The sequence below is a fragment of the Anguilla anguilla genome, chromosome 3, assembly GCF_013347855.1.
Source record: "Anguilla anguilla isolate fAngAng1 chromosome 3, fAngAng1.pri, whole genome shotgun sequence".
NCBI lineage: Eukaryota > Metazoa > Chordata > Actinopteri > Anguilliformes > Anguillidae > Anguilla > Anguilla anguilla.
Window position 1 is genome coordinate 47,925,783 of NC_049203.1, and position 15,273 is coordinate 47,941,055.

Sequence of the window (15,273 nt, forward strand, 5' to 3'; positions counted from 1 at the left end):
CATTGATCTTGATTGGGACTATCTTCAGAGAAACAAGCTGTGGTTTGATATTTTCCTTCATGCATACCTTCAGTATCCTGTCCATGTGTAACATTGATATTTGTTAAGATAGTTTGAACCCTTGTCTTCATATTACATTTAGAATTTTATTTATTTATTTATTTATATTGTAACTTAATACATTTCTTAATTCTAATCTGGTTTTAAGTTGAACATTTTCATAAAGGTTGATCCAGCAGGTTTCTCTGCCTAACAACCAATTCAACAATTTAATTGATAATTAATTTTATATATTAAATTATATTATGTTGGACAAGTGAGAAGTTTTAACTGTTGATGCACTTGTTCAGTGTAAAGAGTGCCGAACCAGCTGTTAAAATCACTGGATTTAGAAAACATTTTACTCAGTCCTCGCTGTCCCAACAAAGCCCTCTCTGATATTCAATGTTGCTACAGCCTGTGATAACAAATCTGAAATAAATTTCCCCCCTCATGTCCAGGATATACTGTGTCTAAGACATACTATTAATTTCCCTGAGAAAATATTATTTTCTTTTGTGCTCCAAGCAAAGTGAGGTTTAGTTTTCCGAATTATTTCACAACAGATGGCCAAGTTGTTTGGCAGATTTATGCATTGGGCACCAGGTGTTTATTTGTGGTTATTGTTGGAATAGGTTTATTATTGATTATAGTGAACATTTTTATTCCTAGTCAGAGCCTTGCAGAAAACATGCTGTAGCACAGACATAAAAGCTCTGGCTTTATTGCGGGGAGAACAAAGAGATATGGCTTGAAAAATGTCTTTCAAATAAAAAAAAAGCATTAGATAATGCATATTACATTTGCAGAGCATTCTTAATAGGAAATGATTAATTAAATATTATGGAATAGAAAGTCCACATTGGAATCAAAAAAGGAAACGTGACATGACATTTGCTTTTGTGTTTTTGTTTCAAGTAATATGAATGTCAAAGCACTTTGGAAACATAAAAGTGATAGCTCACTTTAATACTTTAAAACAGGAAAGTACACTGTAAGTAACTCCAACGCACTTTGTACAGAAATCTCATGGCTCCAGATGTTGTAGATTTGTACATAATTCTTCTTGAAAAGTACAATCTATTTAATCTTATTTTCATTTGTAACTACTTCTTCCATGGAACATTCAGTGTTAGAAGAAACTACTGGCACAACAACACAAAACAAACAACGACAAGAAAAAATGAATATTTATTTTTATAATTGATAAATAAAATGTATCCATTCCATTGTAAAGCAGGCAGGTTGTCAGAAATTTCTGTTAAAATTGAAAATATCATTGCACACAAAAACTGTCTGGGACAATCTAAAGCAGGCACTAAAACCGGGGAGAAAATGCACTGGGGAGAAAAAATGATTAGGCAACTTCGGGAGAATTTGGGAGCATTGACTATATAGACAGCATTTAGAGCCTTGCTACCCGCATGGTCACTTCTATTTTTCTCCCTAGTATGTGTATGCATTCAGATAGGCAATGCACAAGTCAGGTTGAACTCCACATCCGTATGCAATAAAATATGAGAAGGGCTGGCTCCATCCAAATGGTAGCCAGTAGACTCCTGTTTGCTATCTTCACTGTGGTGCTGTATGGACGTGAAGAGGACAAAGAAATTGAATTTATGTACTTTCTCAAATTGAACCTGGACAGTTCGTCAGTCCATTGTAGGGCACACACCATTCTGATAACCTTAGAATCTACTATACGGCCTATAAAAATGACTCAAAATAGGCCTATCAATTAATTAGTTGTATATATCAGAGAGATTTAATACATGCCCCAACAATCATTAGAACAGGATATTGCATTGAAGCCATAACGGCAAAAAACAAAAGTATACAAACAAGGATTCACGGTCTGAGAAATCTGCACAGGAGAGAAGGATCACTGACATTTTTATTACATGCTGGCTGAACTGCCACTGGGATGGAGACAAAAGGTATTGCTTATTAATGCTGCTTATTAATGCTTAACTTTGTAATAAACAAATGAACTGATTTAGTACTTTCTTTTTCTGACAACACTTGCAGCTGTAATAAAAAGAACACACCAGGGTGCAGTCTTCTGAAGGTGAGACTGACAGCTGAGAAGACGAGCACAGATGGCACTGATGTTCCGGCAATGGACGAATGGAATTTCGCAAATGCTGCAGTTGAGGGAACCGTGACTCTATCTTTTAATCTAAAATCTATTTACCGGCATTAGGTTATTGATCAAAATGGTATATAGAAATGTAACTGTTTAATCAATAAAATTAATCTATCAAGATTCTTGAATGATTAACAGCTAATCGATTAATTGTTAACTTCCCTAATTGTTAACTTCCCCTTTGCAACTATATGAATACATCAGTCATGCTTAATGATGTAGGAAGTTTCTTTCTCAAAATATGTCCCCTTCCCCCAGCCCTGTGATCGCCACCCCCCTATTCCATGATTGTAAGCTCTCTTCTTCTTGCTTGCAGATCAAAGAACTGGACTTATACACAAAACACACAACCAATCACACAAAATGTTATTTACCAAAACACATACCCAATTGTGTTATTTGTTCGGAAGGTCTTTCAAGAAATTCAGGAAGTATATAATAATTCTATTTGAAATAACTTGACTCTAGATACAAAGGGTTAAAATGACATTGAAATTTTCCTTCAATGTCTAGGCTATGGTCTGAATTAGGTTTTTACGACCTCCAGGGTGGTGTGACCCTCCGAAGAACTCACACTACTTGGTCCACTGACCATGCGCTGGAATCTAATCTGGGCTTTTCCAGTGACAACCTTACCCAGGAGCCTTGTAAACGGACGCACAGCGTCCTATAACATTGGCCAAGGAGCGTGGGTTCTCCCCAGCTTATCACACGTTATTGACTCATCTGGCCAGTCTGCTTGGGCCAGCTGTGCATGAAATGCCATCCTGCAGTGTAATGCCTCCTTAGGTTAGCTGCTGGACTGCGAAGTGAAAAAAAAGTGGGGGCATGTAGCCTGCACTTTGCAGGAAAACATGCTGATTTGCACACTCCCAAACTGGTAGAGGATTATCCTGAGATGGGAGGGACTATATAAATGGATATTCCAGATTGGGATGGAAATTAACGTATCAATGTTAAAATATTAACAAAGTCTCTTTGGGTCTTAGAAGTTATCTTCATGTGTTATGCATAAACGACTTTTAAAAACCAAGGCAGAACTTCCCCTGTCCCCACATGAGCCCTGAACAAAACTGCTAATCTGGAAGTGTGGATATGAATCTGAAGGAAAGCTGCATGCAACTTCAGTTCAAAAGATGATTACTCATTAGACAGTCTCTGAAGTCTAGACAAAGACAAGAGAGCTGATTTAGTTTGTTATAATTACTGCCATACATCCTCTCTTTATTATCGAGAGAGTGCAAGAGTGAAAGAGAGAGAGAGAAGATGGGGCTCATTCACAAAACATGTGTGCTATCAGATCAATCATTATCTCTGCTTTTTAAGTAGTTACAGACTGAATATTAATCACAAAATGTTTATCAATACAATTATAAGCCTAAATAGGCTATTGGTCTCCACAAAATTAACAAACCTACCTGAATAACCAGTAGTTTTTCTTTTTTTATTTAGTTTTCAAAATATTTATTAGTTGGTTTTAGTTAGTTTTGAGAGTGGGTTTGCTAGTTTTAGCTTAGGTTTTCATTTTGTTTCATTCAAAAGCTTGTTTTTATTTTAACCCCTTCATGCAGATGCCAAATGAAGTATGCATGCTAGCTCAAAAGAGTTATAACTAACAGAAAAGTAACACATATTAGTTTGGATTGAACTCATATTGACGTTGCTAACATTACTCAGTTTGCCATAGGTTTTGTCTGTTAGAAGCTTTGCAATAGAGACAGTCTGTATCTGTGGCAGCTGGAGTGGCCAGTTGTGATGTCAGCTGGAAGTATGTTGTTCTGGTTTTGAATGTTCCATCAATGTTTTTTCAATAAAAGAAATGCAAATATCTCAAAGTATTTCAGCTATTGACACAAAAAGCACAAGCAATGCAATTCCACACTAGCTGAAGCTACAGGAAACTCATGTGGAATAAGAATAAGAAATAATAGGGAAAGACTTTTCAAACCAACTTGATTATTCATTTGTCTAATTCCTTAATTGGATCACAAGGACTTTTCAACATTCATACAATTATGTTTTGGAAATAATCATTGAACAAAGAAAATTATCAAAGAGCCAAATGAAATGGTAAAGACTGAGGAAAGTGATCTAGGGAAAGGATTTTCTCACTGCAACAGACAGCATATTGCTTCTCTTGCACACAAAAATCTCAGCAAATTTGATATATTTCATTACTACTTTGTAGTGTGTGTGGTCATTTAGACATCATTTCTATAGGCCACAAGGATTACAGTATTGTACAATACAGTCCTATCTATTCCCTTCACAGGTCCATTAGATTTAATCTGTGGACTGCTGTGAGAACAAGATCTGCCAGTCAGAGTAAATGCCGGAGGAGGCTGCAGTTAAGTGACTGACTGAATATGTGTGGATTAATCATTCCAGTGGGCCTATGGAAACTGAGTTGGCTTCAGTGGACAGTAGTTGTGATGAATGACGCACCAATTGTATTGAACTGCTTTCAAGTTAGGATATAGGGGTTGAGTTGGATTCAGGTTGTCTGGAATGCACAGCTGATGGGGTTTTGTATTTGCTAATAAATTACGGTCGGCCAAAACGGAGACATCACTTCACTTACATTTTGTGTTAAAATGAAACTGTTGTCTCATGCGGCCATTTTCAGAATCACTTAACCTCATTTTACGCTGTGCTTGCTGGAAACCAGGAATGGGCCATCAAAAAATTCCTTTCAAAATGTATATATTTTTGCTTGACCTAGGGGGTTGCAGTTCATCAATTTATTTAACAATTTAATTTTAATTCATTTAAAAAATATCAATTTTAGATTATTTCCACCAATGTGTCAAGGCAATGCAATATATATATATATATATATATATATATATGTGTGTGTGTGTGTGTATATATATATATGTAATTGATAGAAAAGCAGGACAGTTACTTGGTCACTAAATATTTTTGTTAAAAAAGAGTGAGGCCAAGTTAACCCTCTCTTAGCCTATCAGAAGTGAAAAATAGGCAAGTCCCGCCTTTAATTGATTTTGAGTGACACCTCTGGCATACCTTCACGGCGTGATCAGCAGAGTAGTGAGACCGAAAAGGCAAAAAAACATTGGGTGACTATGTCGTGCTCAAATAAGTTCATAATTTCATCAGGGCATGATATAAATAACTAAAACTTATAAAATTGATCGTAGGACGGTTTATTCCCACAGTTGAGCCACCGGGAGGCCACATGGAGTCCTGTTTTCGCATTCTTTTATTCTCCGTGAGTAAGTTCGCTTTTAGCTTGCTAACATTTCCACTCTTTAATGTGAAGGAGGCTAGCTCCGGTTAGCGGCGGTAAGTTATTCGTGTTTAATTCATGAAGTAGGTTAATTAAGTTGTTGATTTGAGCTGCCACAGTATATATATTGGTGCATGTATTTGGTAGAACGTGTGTTATGTTTACCATTCGATCATTTCGTCGAATTAACAGCCGCTGTTCATGGTTTTGTAATGTAGGCTAAGCATTGCTAAGCGAATGCCATATCTTTTTTTTTTTTTTAAAGCCAGAACTGCATTTATTTGGTTTAAAAACATGTTTCATTAATTAATATGCTAATTTAAACTGAGTTGAAGCACTTAATGCATCTGAATAAGCTTATTCAGTTTAAGCACTTATTAACTACATAAGCTATACTTTTTATTTCAGTTACAGTTTATTTCATGTGTTAACACTCTGGGGTCTAAGGGTAAAATGAGGCACACCGGTGATTGTGCGATGCTCTGACATTTGTGTAAATTTCATCAACTTTATATACAGTGATTCCAAAGTGTTTCATATTTTTGTTTTCAGCACAAACTCAGCTACAACAATATGGCAGCAGTAAGTAGGTCATAATAATGTGTGGATTGTAAACTGCTCTAAAAACACACAAACTGTAAACAGTAGTTTTGAACATGCACAGGAATGTTGTAATAAAACACACTAAACAATTGTGAATAAGACTTTTGGTCACGGAAATGTGTTCTTCAAGGTCTTGGGTATCAAAAGATGACAAAATATTTTAGCAAATCCATTGAGAAATATAAAATAAATTGCTAAAAGTTAGTGTTGTGACTACTATTTTTCAACGCCAGGTGAGAATGGGAGGGCAAATGGCCTTTCTGTAATGAATATGCATTGGGTAGGAATACCTGCCAGCTAAGTAGGCTATTCACACCTGGCCGCATGCCTCCCCGCCACTAAGACAAAGACTCAGTGAGCCATTTAGAAGACAGAAACAAAGACAACTTTTGATTTTAGAACATTTATTGAAGTAAACTGCATGGAAGATGAGATGAGACTGATGTACTCTTGCAACGTCTGCCTGGCCTCTTAACTAGTGGTAAACTAGGCCGTGTTTCCTGATCAACATCTCTGCAAATATAATAAAAACAAAATTGTTAGGAAATGTGAAATCAAATCAAACTTTATTTATATAGCACATTTCCTTCAACAGGTGAAAATTAAATGTGCTTTACAAAAAAGGGACAAACCACTAACTAATGAAAACAAAATTTATGAAATGTGACATCATATACAAACAAAGAACCAAACAAACACAACCAGACGCAGAGAGGTAGCCTATAATTTTGAGAAGCAATGGTTAGAATCATTCGTAGTGTGGGAACAAATGGGCATATTAGTGAATATTTCTACAAACACACAGATAATGTAATACAGCACATTTACAAATAATGCAAGCTATCAACGAAAAAACATTAGCTTAACAAAATAAACACTAATATTCCAACTAAACTACACGCAACTCATCAATAACAATCTCAATCTGAACTAGGCTAGGTCTGTTTAGCTAAGTGGTTATTTTATTGCTATTTCCCGAACTTACTTAGAGAATGCTAATATCGATTGTGCAAGGACATCAGTTTTAGAATCCTAGCCACGCCACTACACGCCAGGCATGAGCTATTTATTACGAATATGATCGAAAAACATACAGTCTACCTGATACTTCTAACACAACCAGACGCAGAGAGCCTAGCCTATAATTTTGAGATACAATAGTTCGATTCGTTCGTAGTGTGGGAATTTACAAACGCGCACATTGCTGGATATTCCTACAAACACACAGATACGTTGCAATACAGTACACATATTTACCAATATGATCATAAGAAATATACTTACGCGTGAAGTTGATCCTCAGCTGGATCAGTTCGCTGTTCGAAATGACACCGCTCTTCATCAGTGTCGGCTTCCGGACGGACCATTTTCCAAAATTAAACGAAATGTTCACCTCAAAAGAAGTGAATTAGGCGACACTCTGTGACATTCTATCCCGCTTTGACTTGGCATTTCTCACATGGATCTCGCATCGCCCCTCCTTTAGTCTCCTTCTATGGAGAGTAATTAAAATGTTGTTAACATGTGAATGCGATTTGGGCGGACTTCCTGCTGAGCGAAATTCACATAGTAATGAGTAAAGTTTAGCGAAGCATACATGATCTAATTAATCAAATTTGGAACATTTAAAACAATTTATATTATTTGCCAATGGGCGCATTGGAAAGTCAAGATTCTAAGGTTTCTGTCAATGTTTTTGTTGCGTCTGTATGATAACAGCACGTGAAGTTAATCATCCAAATAGAAACGAAAGTTAATTTCATCTTGTCGAGCTCCGCCGGCGGAGCTCTCGACCTCAGAGGGTTAAATGAACTGCCCGTTCATTTTACAGTTGGATATTAAACTGTGCAGTTAAAACTGATGACGTTAGTCAGCTTGAAAAAGCCATGGTTTTGCACTTACTAGTGGAGACTAGCTCTTCGAACTCATGCTTGGGGTGTTGTGTATAGTGATTGTTTCATTTGACTTTGCATATTCGACCCTATTTTCGTTTGATTTTAATTCCCATCCAGCCCTTCTGGTTTCTTTACTTATTAGGCTATATCTTGTGTTTGACCATCATTCGACTCTGATTCTTGCCTTTTCCCTTCTAGTTAGTTTGCCCCGTGATTCTGTGTCTGACATTTCGCTCTTGTATTCAATACCTGTTCTTGTATAGCCCCTCTGCTTTGTTTGTTGATTGGATTTTGTATTCATTATTATAAGAATAATATACTCATGCTAAGATCAAGCCATGCAATTATTGGGTTTCATTATTCATCTAATAGGGTCCCTATGGAAGCATATGTTCTATTTTAATTCTTCCCAAAATTTGAATTTATAAACATATCTCTGTGTATGAAATATGAGCACATCCTGGATCACAAATGAATACTATCTGAATCCTCAGTACTCTCCCTAAGATATCATTATATTATTTTATTAATAAAAGACCAAATAGACACAGAAAATAATTTAATAAACTGGCTTTGTGATTCAACCAGGCTTTGAATCACAATTAAAGACACATATAAAGCTTTCATTTCATAGGATATTTTATAATTTTTTATAGCCTGGGTGGTACATTTATTTGCATTTCCATAAAGTAAAACAGCTTGGTTTACAGCATCGCCTGATTCAAATGTAGGGACTGGAGACTGAACCAACAAATGCCAGGGCTGATAATATTTCTCCAGAGCCACTGAAAGCTGTAAAAGAACAAAACATAAAAAAATAGTAGGCTATTTATTTCCAGGTCAGAAATTAAAGCTTTGTTAATACCAATGTTGTTGTTTCCATGCCCAGTTTTATTAACATATTAAAGTTAAAAAGTTGAGGCTAAAGCTGCAAGTCTTTTGATAATGATATTCTGGTGCTTAGCTCTGTGATGGAAAGAGTTACTTTAACTAATTGGGATTTTGCCAGCCCTTAGAATAGCCAGTACTAAGAACTCATCTAAGGACAGTGAAGAACAAGTAAAGCCGTGTTTCCACCGCAGGAACTTTACCCCGGAACTAGGAACCTTTTGAGGAACTCAGTGCGTTTCCACCGCAGGAACTAGGGTCTAAATTTAGTTCCGGGGGCTTTATTTTACCCCCAAAAAAGTTCCTGCTCGGGGGATAGTACTTTCTGAAAGTACAGGAACCTTTTGGGTGGAGCTTGCAGCGCTGAACATTTCTGATTGGTCGAGTACTCGCAGCATTTTTTTGTATTTATTTTCAACCGCCATGTTTAAAAATATGCAGCCGCAAACCAATTTATTTTCATAATAACTTCAAATCAAACTTGTATGTTATGCGGCGCAGTAGCCTAGTTTTGGTTATAGCCTGCCAACGTCTTGGAATTATAACGTGTGCTCTTCTGTTCTTTTCTTGCTTTAGTATTCGTTTTATAAAATGCTAAGCATTTGTGCTGGGACAGCATATTACGTACCAAAACATTCAAACGGATTAATTCGGTTGCTGAATATTTTCTTCCGGATTTTCTTTGTTAGCCCGTTGTAATTGACTCAAAACGTTTGATACAGTTATGTGGGGTATGCGGTAGTTCTGCGTAATTCACATTGGTGATGGACTAATTTATGGTGCATGGTTCACATCTGGAGGGCACACTTCGCTGCTCGGCTAGCAGTAACTTCGAAAGAAAGCAAACGGTGGCTGTACCACTGCTAATTAAAATTTTCACGCAAGTCCGAGTTTTCGTTCTATTCTTGTCATTATGCGATTAGCCTATATGGAATTGACGATGAGAAAGTAATCAAACAGCAAATTGTTTACAACGTGTGCATGTTTTCTGCTGTTGTTGCCAGTTATATTGGAAATGTGAATGCATTCTGTCGCCTCGGATGTCAAGACATGAAAGTGAATGTTTGCATAAAAACATAATGAATGTGTTTGAGAGGATATATAAAACAGTTACAATCTGACTATTGGCCTGTTATATCCTATTTGTTGCATAACAACGGTCCAAGTTCAACTACCAACGACAGTTTTGCTTGACAACGGTAAAATATGCCCAAACGGCTGCAGAAGAATATTTCAATTCCAGGTGATTAAATCGATAAAAATCAATAAATACAAAAGTAACCATATACAGTCATTGTTGGTAGCCCGTTGTATATAAGTGGAATAAACCCCTCCGGGCTGTCCCGGTTATTAGAAAATAATGTAGGCTACTTCGGTGGTAGTATGGGGTTACAGAAGAAACTTATGTAAGCCCAACCGGAATGATTAATCAATGTAACCTGCCTTTGGAAGCCATTCTGATGACCTCTGATGATCTGACAGCCCTGAGCATATGAAACTGGATACAGCTTGCAAGCAAACATGTAATTAATTAGCCATCCCAATTGTGAAGGTAATTATCAAATTGTGAAAGAACACTGTCACAGCTCGGTATGGTAATGAGGCCTTTTAGCTGCTAGCATGGGAGATCCCCCAATTTTTAGTGATATTGTGATATGCCTTAGGCAGGATGGGAGGTTTTGTGTAAGTTTGATAGACACTCAAAGACTAATCTTACTGGCCAGCTCGGAGCTGTGGAATATCAGCTATTATTGTTGTTATTATTGTTATTATTATTATTGTGTTGTTATTATTCATAATAATAATATGCCCTGCTTGTTTATTTTTTCAGGTTCGGTTTTGGCCTTTCTCTGTTGTTCTATAAAGTGGCTTTTTGACTGTCTGTGACAGTGTCTCTGTAAAATGCAATATTCAAGTAAAATTGAATGTCAGCCCCATATTTTTCATATTGTGCATCCCTAATTGCTAATGTTTACTGACAAAAAGTAATTGACATTTTGTATTGAAAATTTAACCTGCAATATGTCGTCAGTTTTTTTTGTGCAACAACAACAAAAAATAAATAAAAAAAGATTGAAAAAAAATCTATAATTGTATCGTTACAATGTAGTCCACCCTAGAGGCATTGTAATGTTATTTTTATGAAACCAGGGTGAACAAAAACAAATGTTGGCAATGTATAATGTTGGTAATCACTCACATTGACAGATTTACAAGGCAAGGGAAAGCATTTCAGTATATCCACCACTGTGATGACTAATACGGTGCCTTTGAACAAGGCAAATTACATCCTTGTGGCAGACTGCATTACAGTGCTGGAAATAGTGTGTTATGCATTTCCTGAAATGTAAAAGGAATTGCAAAGAAAGAAAAAAAAAATAGCTTCTCTGAGATAGTCACATGAAAATTAATTTCCTGGATTTTTTCCCGACTTACCACATTGAATTCATCTTTTGTTTCAACTATAACTCAATACTGCTTCCGTTTTTTCTAATGTCAGTGTAATATATGGATCTTTTTTGGTAGATGTTAGGCTTGGACAGCTGTGCACTAAGAGTTTCCCAGCATGAGGGGCTTAAGTTGTATGTAAAGAGTTTATTATCTATATGCCGAGTGTCTCTTGCATTTAGCATAATCCTGATTTAGCGTAAGTCTGATTGTTTTATACTGCGGTTCTGCACACATGTGAACAGGAACAGAAAGCCCTGTGTTGGCCTGGTTGAATCTACAGAGTCCTCATGCAGCCTTAGGCCTGTCACGTTTCAACGAATGAAAAGTAAGAGTGACGGTGCCAGCTCAGCTCTCACAGCCGGCAGGGAGACTGCCATGTTAGGGTAAGCAAGGGCAACATATCTGTTTTGTGGGTTGAAGTCCTTCAGAAATGGTGTTATCAAATCAGTAACAATATGCAATTCACACAATTACTAGTCGTCCATTTTACAGTAATGAATTGTTATTCTGTTTCAGATGCATGTGCACTTTCGAAAGGTCGTTAGTCAAGGAGTTACATCACTTCAGATGTGGGAGAGGCACACAAATATAAATTCAAGTAAAACAACATTATGTACCAAACTCCTTAAATGTATTTTACACTCCCCTTTTCCCACATTTATATTGTGTTAAGTCTGTGAGCACTAAAGGTATTCTGGTTGTTTCTGGTTTATTTTCCGCCCGCTAATTGTAAAATGCAAGTCTTGTACGTTGTTCCTTTGCATAAGCCCCAGGCCTGTGTGCAGAGTGCATAATTTAGAACCATGAGAATGTGACTGTCATTACAACTTTGGGCAATTTTTCATCTAAACATTTGTACGTAATTGAAATGGCCGAAAGCTTCATTATTTTACAAAGAACAAAACCTGTCTCAGTAACTTGTTTCCCCTTGTTCCAAGTGAAGGCACAGTAACTGGACTGTCTCTGTCCTTGTAGCATTGTCTCAAGAGAGCCGCTTTTGACCCAGTGTGTTACTGTGTTCAATTTATGGTATGTCAGTATAGATATATTTATAGTACAGCAGAATACAGACACACAAACACTTCAAAAAAGGCTTGGAACGGAGATCTGAGAACTTTGAAAATGAAGTCAAAATAGATCCATTTTCATTTGGATGATTTATGGGAGTAATTATTTACGTAATTCAATCCCTATTTTAAAAATGAGGCTACTCTCATTTTGTAGCTACAAAGATTAGTTTGTTAATTGCCAGTAATCAGAGAAGCATAAGGTGGATCTCATTAAAAAATGTTGGCTTTCCAAATGATAGCTTATATCTTCTTTTCAGTACGAGATAACTAACATATGCTTGCAGCAATAGACTGCACTTGTCAACTGTTAGCAAAATAAGTCCAACTCGATATCTCAAAAATGAAAACAAAAATAATACAAATGTTGATTACAGAGAAACTGAACGATGTTGACTAAAAAAATGCTTGGCAGAATATATATGTCAGGCTATGAAGTATGCTAAGCATGATGCTGGATGTACCGTTAAGGACAGCATCAGCAAGGAAACGCTGAAGACGGAGGCAGTTTATGACTGCCCAGCTTAACTTAAAGGGCATTCTTAATGAATACATGCATCTTTCAGTGTGTCAGACAGCACATTAAAATGTGTTCTTAAGTAGATACTGATGTTTCATTCATGCTGCTTTCTCCGAATCTTTCTCCCTTTGAGAACACACTGCATTTAGATGGACACCGACACACAGCTGCAGAGAGCAGGAGGTGCAGTCCAGTTTTTTTTTTCCTCCCCCCAATGGAAGATCAATGTTTACTGTGAGTCATTTCAGTTTAATGCTCATTTTTTTGAGTCAGTGATAATTTTTATGACCTAAGTTTTGTATTTACATTTGTCTCTGCATGTCTTGTTCTTTTGGTTCATCATCAGATTAGCAGTCTGCGGTTACTCGGTTTGGAATAGCCACCGCTTGCCTTTCAATGGTGGAGACCCGCTCTTTGAATTTGTGCTTGGTGTAGATTGAGATTATTTTGTTGGCTTTGCATGTTATACCTGATTGGATTTCGTGTTTGCCCAGTGACTCATTGCCCAGTGACTCAGATTCTTACCTTAGCCCTTCTACTTGTCTGCCCAGTGGATTTTGCATGTGTTTGACTGTTTGTTCAATTTGACCTTGACTCTTGCTTTGCTCATTTACTCACTGTACAGTGACTCCGGTTAGTGTTCACAGATGGATTACCAATTCTTCCATCGTGACGCTGTTTTGTTTTTTGCTTAGTTATTTTTTTCTTATTTTTGAAGGTAACTCTGGGTGAACTTGGAAATCTTCATTTGGGGTATGCTATTCAGACTGGTCTCAACCTGCAGATTAAGTTTCTCAAAGCTCGCCGTTCAAACCCGCCCCATTCTCAGCAAGTCTTGCTAGGTTAGTTAGTTTTGGATAGGCAGATACTTGTCAGTCTGCAGTATCACTTCCATTACCCATTTCCCGCTCACTTCCCTTATCCTTTTTCCTGTTACAGCCTGATCTGGATTGGGTCGTAACAATCATGACAATGAGTGGTGGTGGTCACTTTAGGAACGAATAAATAACACACAATAATGGTAGTTGCTAACTGCCATGTGTTTACTCCTTGAGAGTGCAGTAAACACAAAGCAAATACAAAGTCTGCCAAATAAGCAGTTTCTAAACCCCAACAAAAAGGCATCACTTTCCAACTAACAACTGTAAAAGGGGGTTTAGAGGGGAGGTGTGGCAAAACAGTTTTCCATGGTCTTCACCCAGATCTAAGAAGCTTTATATAGTCCACCAATTTAGGCAATTTGGGTAGCAGCTGCAAAATTTTGGCAATGGGCCAGAGCTGCTACCCTGTCTGTGAATGGGGTTAGCACTCCCCGTGATCCTGCAGCCTTCCAAAAAAAACCAAAGTGCTGAATGGACAGGACACCCACAACACAGGAACAGCCCTTATTGCTCCTGCACCACTGCCAATGTGTGTGTGTGTGTGTGTGTGTGTGTGTTGCTAGCAGGACGAAACTACTGTAACTCAAAGTTTTGTAGGCTTATTTTAGAACCTGTTTACTAATAGGGTAAACGTCCCTATTAAGCCCACCAAATCCGCTTTTCAGACATTTTTGATATACTGCCCCAATTTAAGTGAGAACATTTTAGTTAAAATGAAAGTCTAATCTCTCATTTGAAGTGTCAATAATTAATTTTTACCAATTTCTAATGTTTTTATTGTTTAATTTGTCAAAATATGTCAAGTCTGGCATGGGCTTAATGGGTACCTAACGTACCCTTTAAGCCCATGGGTGTTCCAAATAAGCCCACTTCATGATTTGTTGATAAATAAATATATATTTAAAAAATCTTAACAATACAAACTTGTTCTATTCAAATCTGTAATCTCTTAGCTCTCAATAGCTATTTTCATTTTGTCTCCACTCCTATCCAATGGCCTGTAAATGACATTTGAAATAGTAGTGACCAGCCTTTTTGCTGTGCTATTATTTCTACCAGCCCACCCTAATACAGCAGGCTAAAACCAGCCCTGCCAAGACAGCTGATGTACCTGAACAACCTGGGGCTTACAGAAAACCCTTACTACTGTAAGAAGCACACGCAACTCAGCGAGTTTATAAAAACACATCAGCTGTAGAAAAAGAAGCTAATACTTCGTCCTGGTCAATGTTCTGTGCATTTCGACTCATTTAATTTGTTCAGTACTGTACATTAGGTACAGTCCCACGGATATATGACAGTATATCACAGCACTACTGTTTAATGTCCTGAGAAATTACCTAGATAACAAGCCTGCTGTAATTTGAGAAAAAATTACAGTATAGGAACAGGTGGGTCAGATCTGTGCCATATCATGAATATTGGCATGGCTGGCAACTGTGAGATTGGAGGAATATTTCCAACCTTCTCTTACATTTATTTGGAGGGTGGAAAAATGATTTAAAAGCTTTCCACCTTGTGTACTTTATATGC

The 15,273-nt window shown here is 37.1% G+C and overlaps 1 protein-coding gene across 1 annotated transcript in view; it reads left to right on the forward strand.

Moving 5' to 3' along the window:
• The window catches only part of LOC118223930 (SLIT and NTRK-like protein 5), a 396,174-nt gene that overhangs the window by 280,185 nt on the left and 100,716 nt on the right, over window positions 1–15,273 (forward strand). Inside the window, exon 1 of the transcript XR_004764523.1 lies at window positions 5,260–5,417. The gene's annotated coding sequence lies outside the window, so the exon portion shown is untranslated. Of the gene's footprint in view, window positions 5,418–15,273 lie in introns of the transcript that reaches the window.